The sequence below is a fragment of the Centruroides vittatus genome, unplaced genomic scaffold, assembly GCF_030686945.1.
Source record: "Centruroides vittatus isolate TY-2023 unplaced genomic scaffold, ASM3068694v2 contig_345, whole genome shotgun sequence".
NCBI classification, from domain to species: domain Eukaryota; kingdom Metazoa; phylum Arthropoda; class Arachnida; order Scorpiones; family Buthidae; genus Centruroides; species Centruroides vittatus.
This window is the reverse complement of record NW_027122170.1, coordinates 3547686-3563312: the sequence shown is the minus strand read 5'-3', so window position 1 is coordinate 3563312 and position 15627 is coordinate 3547686.

The following is a 15627-nucleotide window of genomic DNA, read 5'->3' as shown; positions in this document are numbered from 1 at the left end:
GTCAGCCACATTTTCCTCCTCATCTTTAATCTCATCTCTATCCACAAATCCATCTTCTTTTTCATTTCTTAATCCCATTTTTATCTGTATTCGTGTTTCTATTTTACATCTTCGTTTATATTCTCATCCTCATCAACATTTCCATCCTAGTCTGCATTTACATCTCCATTTTCACTATTTTTATTGCATTTTCTTCGACATTTCAACTCTTCATCTCACTTATTTAGAATGAAACAAAACTGTAACATCAATTTAATACAATTTCATTAATAATATTCACTTTTAAAAAAATGTTAAAGTGGATAAATTCTCCTTATAACATAATGTCAAGAAAGAAAGAAAGAAAGAAAATTTAAATCCTTAGAGAAAAACAGTTAATGGAGGAGATATAAAAAGAAGAAGAGGAAGAAGAAGAAGAAGAGACGTTTGATTAATGACAAAAATTGAAAAATCCACTTTACACACTCGTTGTGTCACGAAATATATCGAGTTTAAAATATAATTACAAAATTAAATAAAGTAAAAATTTAAGATAAAATAAGTTTTAAAATTATATATATATTACACATTGAAGAAGAGAAAGAAAAAAAATTAAAATAAAATAAAATAAAAATATCGAGAAGAGAAAGATGAGGAGACGAGAGACATTTAATGGTTTCTATTAATAGAACAACATCCGAGTTAAATCATAAATAAATTTTTTACAGTAAAAAGAAGAGGAGGAGAAAGAAAGAAAAGAGGAGGAAGAGAAGGAGGAAAAAAATACAATTTTAATCTTAAAAAAAAATATATATGTATATAAATTCATGTATTTATAGATAGGAACATATAATATAGGATTTAAAGTAAAAGATGAGAAGGCAATTTCATTAAAATTGTTGATCCATTCAGAACTTTAATCAGATGATTAGAACATAAAGAGAAAGAGAGGGATGCAGATATTGCTAACTCAGAATGAATATTAAATGAAGGGTTTTAGTTTGGAAAAGTAGTTGAGGGATTCTAAAGACAACAGAATAAAAGCAGATTAAGAAAGTAAGAGAAAAAGTTATTGCTGCTTTTCCACATGTTCTTCTTTGTGTGTGCATATCAAATGAGATGATTCTCCTTCTCTTTTTACTAATTTAACATTGATGAATTGGATATTATTCATAGAATGGCCGAAGATAGTCAATTAAACTTTTTTTTTTCCTTTCTTCTTCTTCTTGCTATGTCTCCAGAGTGATGTGAATATAAAGTAGATTTATTAATACCAAATCGAAATATTATTGACTTTTTTTAAACGATTTAATTTGTTTTTTTAGAAAATAAAATTTATTTATTGCACAAATGTTTATTTACAACGTATTTTTATTGAATTTTAATGTGATAATTTATTTATTTTTTCCTCCTAAATTTTGTGATTTTTTTAACGAAATTTCTCTTCTCTTTTTGTTAGAAAATTACGATTTTTTAGAAAGAAATTTTGCATTTTTTGATAATTCTATGCATTTATTAGCAAGAAGTTTTTATTTATTATTTAAAAAATACCTTTTGGAATCATTTTTTGTATTTTTAATTGTGTAATGCGCGACGCGAGGCGACACGTCGCGCATTATAGAAACATTAATGGGCGACGCGTTTGGTAGCGTAATTAGCGAGTCACGTTTCTTTACTATTAGAGCAATACTTATTATATAATTTATGTTGTATTTACTTTATTATTTCCATTAAAATTAAACAAATATTCAAGAGGTGAATTTTAAATAAAAATTAAAGTAAAAAATTGTTTATTACTAACATAAATCTACCGTGAGCGATGTGAAGCGTTACGTCGCCTCGCATCGCAGCGCTCTCTGAAGATAGAGTTAATAATTCAAAAACAGTGTTAAAACAATATTAAAACATTAAAAAAATCATTTTAACATGCAAAAAAACTCAATAAGTCCCAAATATTTGCATTTTTTAAGGTTTATTGACGACAAAATAAAATATTTAAATTGTAAAACAAATAATTAATTATAAAATAGTAAAATAATAACATTTAAACGTAAATTTAATGATATATAATTAGAAGAAGTGATTTATTATCAGAGGTTTATGGATAAAAGGTGTGATTATAAAGTTAATTTTGAGATACGAAAGGAAGTGGAAGAAGAAATTTAATTGTTTCTTCATATCGAAAATGAAGTATAATAAAGATCTCATTATGTAGAATGAAGTAGAAGAAACGCTAAAGGGGGTAGAATTAGAAAGGGCGTTTGATTAGAAGAAGACAGTTTGGATCTAATGATCACTCTCCTAACCAAAACTATAATTAGACGAATGGGACATCATACAATTCTTCCGCCTCTGTCACGAAAACACGCCATTTATTGGAATAAACATTTCCAAAAAAATAAAACCTTCCTCTTACCTTTCTTTAACGTGTTTTCAATAGTTTCTTCCTTAAAAAACCATTAAAAATATCTCACTCACCCCTCTTTCTTCTGCTTTTACATAAAACTTTGCATGAGTTTTATGAGAATTGCATTTTTACGATAATTTTTTGGATAAACTTTTTAGAATTTAAAAAAAATCCAAGTGTTTTTACTTAAAAATTATTAGAAAGAACCTCAATTATTTACACTTTTACAGTAAAATTTAATACTCCTCACTTCACCACGTGTTTCTATATTACATAAACGATTTTTTAGATGTTTATTAGCTAATAAAATCTCAAATTTCAATAAAAGTTATCAAAATAATAGTTTAAAAATCAATATAGTTTCATTGTGTGCCTGTCCAAAAAAGGAAGAAAATCTAAATAAACGTCAACCGAACCCACGCCTTTAATAACCGTACGAATGATTTAATTATCTAGTTTTTAAGGTTGTAGGGAAGATAATATTGACGTAATTTTTCTGGAAGTGTAATTATATTATCCAGACGAATAAATAGTCAACGTGAAGATAATAAAGTCGAATTATCCGAATAGAAAAATCATTAAAGAATACAATCGACAAGATTGGTTTGTGAGTAAGGTTGGAGGAAGATAAGACATTTTCTCACTTCATTTCCTCAGCTGAGTAAACAGCAAACATTCACTCTGCTTCGTTATAGCATTGATCATCGATGTTCGATCGCAGTTGTCTCTTCTGTCACACCTCATAAATAACACGACGTTCAATTTTCGCTTCCATGAACCCAATCAATTATAATAACCACAATAAATGATGATTAGTTGATTTTATACTCTCTTTTTTCCGGTTATATATCAAAAAATATGTCTTCCTTTCACCTTCTTTCTACCTATATATCAGGAAAGTATAGCCTCTTCCTGCTTTTTTGTACTTATGTAGCGGAAAAATATCTTTATTTACCCTTATTTTTAGTTATATATCAGGGACGTGTAGTGTGTTTCTTCTTCTTTGGAGTGATGCACCAGAAAAATATATTTTATTCACGCTCCTTTCTAGTTATGTATTAGGAAAGTATAGTTTGTTCCCTTTTTATAGCTATATATCAGAGAGTGTAGATTGTTTCCATTGTTAATAGTTATACAATATGTCTGGAAAGTGTAAGTTTGTCTCCCCTTTACGACGTATGTACCAAAAAAGAGTAGTTTATTTCCGTCTTTTATAATTATACATCAAGAAAATATACTTTGTTCCTACTTGTTTCTTCCTACACACTAAAGAAAAATTGCTCGTAAACGTGTAGAAAAAAGTATTGTTTGTTTCCATTTTTTCTTCAATAATCAAAAAAGTATATTCTTTCCCCAGTATATGAAAGAAATGCATTTTATTCCCTCCCTTTTTCATCCGGTGTATCAGAGAAGTACAGTTTTGCTCCCCATCCTCTTTCCTCCCATGTAATTTCTAGACTATCGTTTCATGGCTATGGTATTGCCTACAGCTAATACCGTACATAAAACGTCAGGGGGTAAGATTGTGTGCGACGAATGTAAACACAGATACATTGACATTCTGAACTCGTGGTTCGTCAACAAGAAAACGTTTCGTGTCCATTGGGAGATACGGGATTACCGCTATATCTTGCTTCATGCAGCAGTGTTCTTGTTTACAACGGAATCGCTCAACCACAACATTTCTGCTTCTGACTTCCTTTCGGCGATCGATACTCTCTTCCCTTTCCTAAAATAAAGACTACCTAATGACGGACGTGACGTCATTGCTAGATTAAAAATATCACTTGTGACGTCCTTGCAGACGGATGCACCACTTACCTCAAAGCACGTTGCGCGGAAAATGTCGGATTTTCTCTACTTTTTTCCTTTCTTTTTTGCTCGAAACAGTCTCTCCAACGTTTAAAAATTTCAGTTCATTATAAAAATTACTGTTTTAATTGGTTTTAACACCGGGAAATGACGTTTGTTTAAGCTTGTTTCCTCTTTCGCGTCGCTTCTCGCGCTTCCGGTCGCGGCGCGCTTGACATTTAAAAATCATCGATTTTTGGTATATTCTATAAATAATATGGTGTAAATCGTAAATAAATATTTATAAAACACTTCAAAACAAAATGATTCTTACTCGTAATTAATTTTCAGCGTAATTTCTATAATAAATCCAAATTAATTATCATTTTTAAGAATATTAATTTCTCGCGATAAATTCTAAAAGAGTGTTTTAAAAAAATCAACAAAACATGAAATTTTGTTATGAATTTATTTAAGAAAAGCAAGAAAAAGAGAAAAAATCAATAGAACAGTTTAAAGTTTATCGTTAACGAAGCAGAAATTGTAATTTTTATCTTTTTTGATGACGTCATTTATGAGGAATTGGTAACTTTTTTAAAGAGTTTTTTAAATTCTGGAATTTAATATATCAAAGAAAATATATATATAAGAGTTTATATTTGAAAGGATCAAAATTTTTTTATTTTAGTTAATAAAATATTTATCAGGCAATTTAATTTTATAGCATATAGAATAACATCATAAAATTATTTTACTATACTGCGCCTTGTTTTTTATTTTCTCTTAAAGCTTAACTTTTGAAGAGATTAAGCGCTACTTTAAATGATTTATAACGAATGCCAAAACCCGAAACTTTGCTATAAACCTTGATCCTTCTTGTAAATTCGATTTGTTTAAATATATTTAAAAAGAAAATTGATACAAAGTTAACGTTTCTGATAACGTTGATGCTTGTAGGAAAATCTGTAAATTTTCTTTAAATTCTTTACTTTTATAATTAATTTAGGCTCTTTAGAATGTCTCGTAGACATATTAATGTATTTTACATCCATATTTAACATTTTATTGATTAAATTTACAATTTAATAACCTTAAGATAGCAGCGTTCGCGACGCGAAAGCGACGCGCTCGCGGCTATCTTAAGGTTATTAACTGTCATTTTAAAAATTAATTAAAAAAAAATCGAAATAAAAATGTAAGTTATTTTACATGAGTTTCTTATTATCATTTTCTAAACAATTTTAGATGTCAGTTAATATTTTTTATGTGATTTTTTAGACTTTTAAACGCAACTGACTTAATCTGCATCGAAGAAGTTTACTTATTAGATTTAAAAAACAAGCAGATTTTTTAGATGCAACCTAAGAATTTAAGAACTTCATCAATTTTTGAATTTTAAGGAATAATTTAAAACGTAAAATATAGTTATACATATTGCATAACCATAAAAAATAACACGAATGCTTAAGATGGCAGACAGCGCATCGCGTCGCGTTGCGTCGCGCGCCAACCGTACTCAACCATACTCAAAATTAATTGATTTTTTTGAAAAGATTCTAATAAAACACAATAATTATTTTTCAGGTACATCCTTTACTACTAAATAAACGTTTCTTAAACGTTAATTAGTGTTTTTAAAAGATATTTTGCTGTTTTATAGATGAAACAAACTAGTTTTTTGGGTTGCATCTAATAAATTTTGCGCATCGAATCTAAAAAAAAGAAAACTTTTTTAAAGGAAACTAATCAATTCGCATTTCCCATCAATTTTTGCATTGTAGAGAACACTTTAAAATGCAAAATGGGGCTATATATATTGCATAAAGTTAAAAAAAAGCCATTTTCTTGGAGGGGCGATTGTTGAGACTCCACAAAAATATTATCTTGGAATTTTTTTTAAATGATTTTTTACCCTTCTTCTTCTTCTTCTTCTTCCTCTTTCCGTTTGGCTTCATCAATTTCCATCAGTAGATTCTTGTTTGATGTCCATAAATAACAATTTATAGTTCGTGTCAAATCGCTCTTTCTCATATTTTTCACATCATTCGGAAGAAAAGGAAAAGATAAATACGTTTTCATCCCTTTCAGTTAACATCCAGTTAAATTTTTGCATTCAAAAAAGACAAATTTATTAGAATCGCGTCGTTTTTTAGATGAAAAATTCGAAAATTTCAGCCTTTCAATTAGAAGAAGTCGGAATTTCCTTCTTTTTTTTATAATTTTAATTTTTCTTTCGTATGTTTTAGATAAGAAAATTATAAATATGTACTTTAGATTATATACAGCAAAATAACCTCCTAACAGCGGACACTTTCACTTTCTTTATTCCCGTCAGTGGCCGTTGTTCAGAGGTTTAGTTTATAGATTTTGTTTTTTTTTTAACAAAAACAAATTCTTTAAACTTGTTTTTTAATGAAAAAAATTACAAAATTTATGCTTTTTATTTGCCAAAATTCAACTTTTTTCTAAAAATAAAAAAAAATATATTTGATTTTTAACAACAAAAATCCTTCGTAAAATTTGTTATTTTTTAGATGCAAAATTTTGAATTTTTTGAAATTTTTTGCACTTTTCTGTTACTAAAAATTCAATTTGCGATTTTTTGGAATTTCTAAATTTTATAAATTTTTACAACCCAAAAAATTTATTACCTTTTTTCTTTATTTTTACGTGAAAAATTCGATTATTTTCGCTTTTAAGGTACAAAAAACAAATTGAATTTTTTTAAACTGTAAATTTCTACAATTTGAATTTTTACAACAAAAACAACTTAATAAAGTTGCATTTTTTAAATTAAAGAATAAATAAATAAATAAAAATTACTATTTACAATTAAAAAAAAGCGAATTTTTTAAAAAATTTTAACAACCAAAAAACTCATTAATGTTTGTATTCATAAAACACTAAAAAAATACAAAAATGATTTTTTTACAACCACTAAAATAAATTTTTGTTGACTAAAACGCATTTTTTTTTACTAAAAAAATCATTAAAATTACACAGAAATTTTTTAAATATTTCAAAAAAAATTCCGCTATTTTATTAAAGCACACTTTGAAAAGGGTGGATTTTTTTTTGTTTTTTGTTTTTTAGAGAGATTCTAAAAATGATTTTTAATTAGAAAAATAGATTAAGTAAGGTATAAAGGTGTTATTCTTTTCTCAGTTCAATAGGAATTTATTAAGAGATTGGCTGTAAAAAATTACTTTTATTCATAAACTCGCTCATCTTATCTAAAGACACTTCAAACACAATGAGAAAGGGGACGGCAGCGGGGGATGGAAGACTTAACGGTCTGTGTGACGAAGTGGATGTGTGTGTGAGACACAGAACTGGGACAAGAACGTCGTTAACGTCACGTAGTTTGTCACAATGTCACACGCACTCCTCCTACCTCGCGTAGGTATCGTGTCTTTACCAACTAACGTCACACACAAGGAGGATTCTTCTCGGACCTATGTCCATTTCCGGTCACGTGGATGATCTGTAAATTAATTATATTATAATTTTTAAAACAATGGCGTATATTTTTGGATAAATTTCGCCACTAGTTTCCCTCCGAACATGTAAATTTGGGGTGTGCTTATATGCGTGTGTATAACTTTAATCACCCCTTTATGACGTATGTGAGGTATACTGGGTTACGTTTTAATAATAATTTTTTGTGAGTTTTTTAAGAGAGAATTTCTAAAATATTTTTGTTTAAATGGTCATTTTTTGTTACTAAATTATGTGGTGTTTTTTTTTTGTTGTTGTTGTTTTAAATTTAGACTGTGTTAATTTATAGCGAGTGGATTAGTTATTACAAACAGACAAACGGTCAGACTCAAACGCTGTTTGAAGTTCTTAAAAATCCAGTTAAACTTAACTTTCTGACGATTTTCTCGTAGAATGAAGGAGAAGGAACGTTTGATTTATGGTAACATGGGTTAAATTATCACGTACAGACATACAGACAGACTCGTAACTTATTTAAAAACTAAAAATCTAGTTAAATTCGTAAGTTTGATAACGATTTTTTCCATAGCATCAATGATTTGTACAAGAAGAAGGGAGGAGAAGCCTTATAAATTTTCAAATTTTTGATATTAATATTTTATTATATGATTTATAACACTCAAAATAACGTTTTATCATAAGATTTAAGCGATTTTTTCGCGTTTTTTTAACGATTTGATAACATATTTTCTTACAAATCTCAAGATTATCTTGTCACGTTATTTCGCATCGTAAACTTGGAGGATCCATTACAAAATATATACTGTGTATATATATATATTAAAATATTAACAGAAATTCACATTTTAAATGAAATATTTGGATAGAAAAGTACCAAAAATATTCAAGATAGCCACAATCGGAATGCCTTTTAATAAATCTTAAACAGAATTTCATTAGCACTTAGCGTGTCATTAACGGAGTCATTTACAAAGTCGACACTCGCAAATATAAAGTGTTTTTGTGAAAACCCAACACAATTTAACAATTAAAGTAAAGTAAATATATAAAATTAAGAGTGTATAGATTTAAAAATCATTCATTTAAATCAAAATTAATAAAAATTAAGCTTAAAAAATGAGGAATAAAAATCACTTCCTTCCTCTCTCCCTCCCTCCCTCCCTCCAAAGTCAGTTCGTTTGTTAGAAGATTATATATAAAAGTAAAGGGAAGAAAAGTAAAAAAAAAAAAAAAGGTTGAGGTAATGAACAATTACGGGGTCGCCAAGACTTTGACAACATGGAGTACGTGATGTGTAACCTAACTCTTTCCTTATCTAACCACAAAGAACAGAACAGTACAATTCAGTCAACTGGACAATCATCATTTTTCTAATGTAGGACAAAGAGGTAGATCCTGAAATGAGAATTCTGGCAACGAGAAAATTAAAGCGTAATGGTTGCAATTTTTTCTCTTTTTTTCGTCTTCTTAAGGCTGATTTTTATGTGTTTCAATCGTTTTACGTGCCAAATTTTACTTTTACAATGGACTTCTTTTGAGCATTTTGTACCTGAGATGATGTAAACGAGGAGTTTTTAAAACTATATATATATATATATTAGTATAATTCTTAAGTTAAATTATTCGTAGGAAACTTCATTTCCTACGAAGAGTTACAGGAAACTTTATAGTAAATGAAGTTTCTTGTGAAGGATAAACGAAGTTTTATTTAAGTAAGATGAAGAGTAAGAGAATAACGATGAACTTTTTAACGCAATCCTTCGTAGGAAATTATTTTCTGTAAAGGATAAATGGCGTTTTCTTAACATATTTCCTATACAGGAGGGATTTTTTTCTATAACTAAATATTTTTCTATCTATTATTTGTGTCAGAAAGAAAATAAAGCTTCTTATCTTCTTCTTTTCCAAATTTCCTATACAAGAAAATAAGATTTTATATATTTCCTATGAATTATATAGAGAAAATAAACGATTTTATGATATATTTTATTTATTTCTTACACGAGAAAGTTAAGAATTTTCCTTCTTATACGAGATATAGAAAATTTCTTTACTTTCTCATATACTTTTACTTTTTGTATAGGAAGGATAAATGAAGTTTCCTATGAAGAATAAATGAAGTTTCGTACGTAAAGAGTAGGATATACAAAAGGATAATATATACTTCTATTATATAAGAAGTATATATTATCCTTTATATATATAATATATAATATATAAATTATATTTTAGTTTTCAGCGAAAAAATAGTGAATTTCTCTGTTCCTTAACTAGATATAAACAATATGTTTTATTCCTTTCTATGCAAGAAAATACACAATTTTCTTCCTACTTCTTATAAGAGTATACAACACATTTTACTTATTTTCAGTATAAAGTAAGGAAATTTCATCGATTCTTATGTAAAAAATACGTACTTATACCTTACATTTCTTACGTACAAATACACAGTTACTACACAAGGAAAATATAACATTTTTATGCATTACTCATATAAAAATAAATTTTACGAAGAAGAATAAATCGATAAGTATACAATTAATTAGTATATTATTGATATAATGCAGCATCATCCTTTACATCCGCATCCACATTGCTCCATCCGCATCACTTTGTATAGAAAAAAACAATGGAAGAAGGACACGGTTTTCATCATTTTATTAAAGAAAAAGTACATAAAGAAACGTCAAAACTCAGACTCTAATTTTGACTCCATGTCATTTTACAGGCATCACGCTATTGGCAACACTGCAAACAGTCTTGCCAGCTTTAACTAAATTACTCGCTTCCGACCATCTGTCAGTTTTGAAGTAAGTCGATGCAAATCGATATATATTGCATTAGAGTTTAGTGTCTGCATTCCTTTAAAGTATTGCAATCATCTTACCGTTTGCTCTTACGTCACAATTCCTCAAACACGAGAAATCACTCGAAACTCCAATTGCGTCATTGTTCTCTGCTCATTATTTATCTGCTTAATTAATTACCGTATTTTAATAGTTTAATAATTAAAAAATAAGATAAAGATACAAAAAAATGCAAAAATTATTCACGAATTTATTAATTTTTATGTGTAAAAATATATAAGAAATTTAATTAAAATATTCTTTAAAAATACATTTTAAAATGTATTTTTATGAGAATTTTACTCTTGTAAATAAATAAATAAATTCATTAAAAAAATCTCTTAAAAATTCATAATTTTGATTTATAAATTTTTTAAATAAAATTTGAATTTTATAAAAATTTAATTTAAAAAAATCAAAATATTAAATTAAAAGATGTGGATATAATTACATCCGTTTTGCTTATTTTTGATTTTTTATTTAATGCATTACATAAAATAAAAATATATTAAAAATGAGATTATATCTTTTTTCTTCTTCTTCTCGTCGTCCTCCTCCTCCATCTTTTCCTTCTCTTCCACTTTCCTCTTCTCCTCTTCTCTATCTTCTCTTTTTCCTTCTTCTTCTTCTCTCGCACGAATCAATGTAAATTTTATGAACTTGCAAATTGATTAACGTTGAAACTTTACAATGAGAAGAATAAAATAAAAAATAAAATAATATTATTTTACAAATTTTTAAATTCTAAAATTATATCGAAAGTAAACTGTTTATTTGAAAGATTCCATAATTTATATTTTTATTTTCTTTAAAAAAATATTTTTAAAAAACCTTGAATGTTCTTAGATGGTGCTCGCACTTTTAGGATGGAGTGCTTCAAGTCACAAGCTCATCCACTGTTTTCACGTGTATAAAATTATAATTCTAGATAATATTTATGTTAGAATTACATGTAATTCTCCAAATGATCTTTAAAAGTAATGATTATAAGTAAAAGTTTAAGGTTACAAGAAAGAAATCCTAGTATTTACACTTATCAATAACTAGGACATCATCCGTAAAAAGGACTTTATACAACACAATCGCTACTCCCCAAGGAGATTTAAAGCGATTAAGATGAAAACCAACTGCCTACTTATACTTTTCCATTCTCCTCTTACGTATATATATTTATGTCTTGTTACAGGAGAATATTGCACTTAGTCCTCTTTACTAAATTGTAAAGTTTGTGTAATGCATCCTCATCGAAAACTTTACATTTAATAAAAAATTTCTTAATAATTCTCACGTGTATTGGTAACTACACTGTAAATGGGTGAGATTTTTTTTATCCTTTTCTTCTAATGAATATCTTGCAGAGTGATTTCCATTAAGGTGGTGCCATAAATTAAGAGAATAGAAGCGTTGGGATCACACAACATCCAGTCGACTTAGAAAGACAATGTCTGTACTGATGGCCTTTGGAATCCGTTAATTGTCCCTTCCAGGTTAGTCTTTGGTAGTTTGGGTCTCATCATCTGGAAAGCTGTTTGATTCTTCTACAACATTTCTTCGATTTTCTCTACACACAATTTCTACGTAACCAATAGGCAGAGACTTTATTGCTAATTGGATGAAGACGGAGAAAATAAGTCAATACGCATTGACTATATTCTAGTTTAAGTGATTTTATCAATTTAAATCACTCCCCATTAAGGTACTCCCGAGCTTTTTGTGCAAGTCTAGCTATTGTTTAATGTGCAGGACTGGTGTTTATGGGGGTTATGACAGGATATTGAGTAAAGAAAATGGATAAATATCTAAAACAATACAATTCTAACGTATAATATGGATAGTAATCTTGCTAAAAGCCTGTAAAAACTGACAAATTCTTCTACCAACATCTGCAGATAACGTCCGAAGTGCTTCGATTTTAGATTTTTAGAACTTTCTAAACAGTTTAGCGTTTCTCTTTACGTCCTGTTTGCCTTGTTGTTATTACGGATTACTCTTTTCTTTTTTAAGATAGTAAAAACTTTGTAACTTACAAGAGGCAGTTGGCCAAAACAAAATTGTTAATCAATCCCAATTTAGGGAAGAAAACTTTCTTATCAAATAAAAACTCGCCCATATCGATTTCCCCCTCACCCCCTTCTCGCTCATTCCTTCAAATAGCTGAATGTTCAATTTGAATTTACAACAAGCTGAATGTTTACAGAATTACAGCTCTGACCGAGGTAGAGAATGTGTAAAAGTATCTTTAATTGTGTTCATTTCTATCTAGGTATGCGTGCAGTCATTGTTGTGTTCAGTTTGAATTTATAACACATTAATTACGTGTTCTACGTTATATTATATTAATATTTACTACAAATTGAACAGTTTTATATAATATAACGTTAACACTATCTACAAAGTGTTTCGGAAAAGCCAGATTTACAGGGGTAGCGATTGTGTAAAGGCATCTATAATGGTGATGAGTTCTATGTAGATGCACACGAATGCTAACTTTATCAGTGTTTATTTCGAAATTATAATATGTTAATTATCTATTCTAGGCCATATTGTATTAATATTTACTATAAAATTGTTGTAAAATGTATCAACGTATGCTTAGAAAGGTGCGGATTGTGTGAGTTTATTTAACATTTAATGCACTTTTAAACCAAATTGAACCTAATTTTTTATGTTATTTAACGTTAAAATTATCTACAAAGTGTGTTAAAGTATATAAAATGATTAGATTTAAAGAGTTAATATGTATACGAATACAGCAACAAATAATTATATATTGCTCAATGTCAGTTAGAAATTTACATACCCGCATAACTCTGTTTAAATTTACACATTAAATAATAAGTTATTTACACTTAATACATTCAGGAAATTGCCAAAAAATAGAACCGAATCAATTTAAGGGGGTAGAGATTGCGTGAAGAGTGCAAACGAGTTTAATTGTGTAATGCAGCTCATTGTTATCACACAGAAGCTCATAAGTAGTAGATTTATCAGCCACATAGGAGAAAAATAGGAGGTAAGAAAACCACTTCGGGAGCAACGTTTATAACGTAATCATAGAAAAGCATTTAGCCATGAATCACGAGTAAAATACTTAATTCTGACGTATAATATCGACTACACCAAGTTTTTCGCTTAATAAATTTCTTACTGTTGAAATAATGACTTCTTTCATTCAAAATAAAATAAATTTAATAACTTAAAATTAAGGATATGACTTTATTATTAATATATTTATTTATATATTTTGTAGGGAGAAGATACAAATAATAAAAAAAATTACATTTTTTCTCAGTCAGTGAAGTATTGTCTAGCAGATGTCCTCTTTCTTCTCCATAAATAGTGTAATAAAACTATCCAAAAGCTATAAATTTGACTCAGCTGACAAAATAAGACTATCTTATAAAGCGTAAAGAAATATATTTCTTGGAAAATTTCTGTGGTTTTTATTTGTATACGAGTTTAACAATAAAAGGAACAAGAAGTGGAGCAGGAGGAGGAAGAAGGAGAGAAGCTTATATACCATTTATATCGAATTTTTATTTGATAAACATGGACAAAGAAAGCAAGAAGACTAAAGTAAGTTAATAGAGATTAAGATGACAGACAGCCGAGACGTACATTTTCTAAATTGCCACTTGCTTTAAATTACTCAGAAAAAACGTCAATTGATTATTTTCTACACTTCAATTCTGTGTGAGAGCAACAAGTAGAAATGATGCTAAATGAAGTGTGACAGGTGGAGACGTTCTATTGACAGCCGTCTAACGCAGGGAAAATAGGGAAAATAGAGGAAAAAGTAACTAGCATCCTACTTTTCAATTTAAACTCTATTAAATTTTAAGTTTCTCTCTTTCTTTCTCTTCTTGTATAAACACCCGAGTCAATTATAGATTTATGAATAAATAAAATCTGCAGAAAGTCCTGTTCGTCTGCTCATAACTTTCGTGTAGGATGATTGCTTCTGGATATTTCTATATCCCAGTATCAATATTATTATTGATATAAACGATAAAGTTTGAATATTTAAAGTTTACTTTATGCATCTTCCAGTATCTTAAGAAGTTCATCTCTCATATTTTTGACTTTATGTGACTTAACATTCATTTGTTACGTATTAATTCTGTAATTTTACAGAATGTTCTTGCCAAATTTTTGAGAAATTTACTTCACACTCGTTAAAATATTATGTACCTTCTCTATTTCTCTTCTTCCCCCTTTCAGTGTAAATATTGCATAAGGATTTGTGTCGCATCGCGTCGCTTCGCGTCGCATCGCTCTTACTACTACAAAAGTCGTTAGGTTATAGATTTGTGATATATTAAATCATGTAAAATCCTTTTTCTTTAGAAAGTTATGCATCATATTATACTTCTTGATATTAAAATACATAACTTTTATTTGCGCGATCTAACGCATTTCTCACTTCATACATTTATTAAAAATTATATTTAATAAAATAATTTTAAAATATTTATACACTTTATTAAAAAAGAAAACACGCAAAGTTTTTAGCACAAAAAATAGGTGATGTTGATTAAAATTAATAACGCGCGAAGCGACGCGTCAACGCGCGCGACGAACGATAATCTTTAAAATTTAAGGCATTTTGTAAATTGTATTATCCGTATTATTTAATTCTCGAGAGTTGTGTGTGTAAATATAAAAAATACAACCTTTAATTACGAAAATAGCGCATAAATATTTTTAAAAAACTTTTTCTTTTCAATTTTTAAGACAATCTCCCTTATTTTCTTTTGACACAAAGTGGAAAAAATTCAAGATTTCGTTTGAATTAAGTGGACCAGTTTATCAAAATTTACTTGCCGAGTAAACCAATTTTGTATGCATTCTAATGTCTCTTCAATTCAATAATACAAAGGGATGGAAATGCTCTGATTACATGAATAATTATGAATTTTGTAAGTAGTATCGGTTACTATGTAAATATTTACAAGAAAAATGCATCGAAATAATTATCTGCTACGCCGCCAATTCTCTTCAGATTTATTTAAATTAAATTGGAATACAAAGAATAATTTTTCATCAATTTAAATTAAAATTTTATTTTATCAGTCTATCTTTTTTCTAGCATCCTCCTTCCTCCTCCCCCCTCCTCCTCCTCCTCCTCCTCTTCCTCCTCCTTCC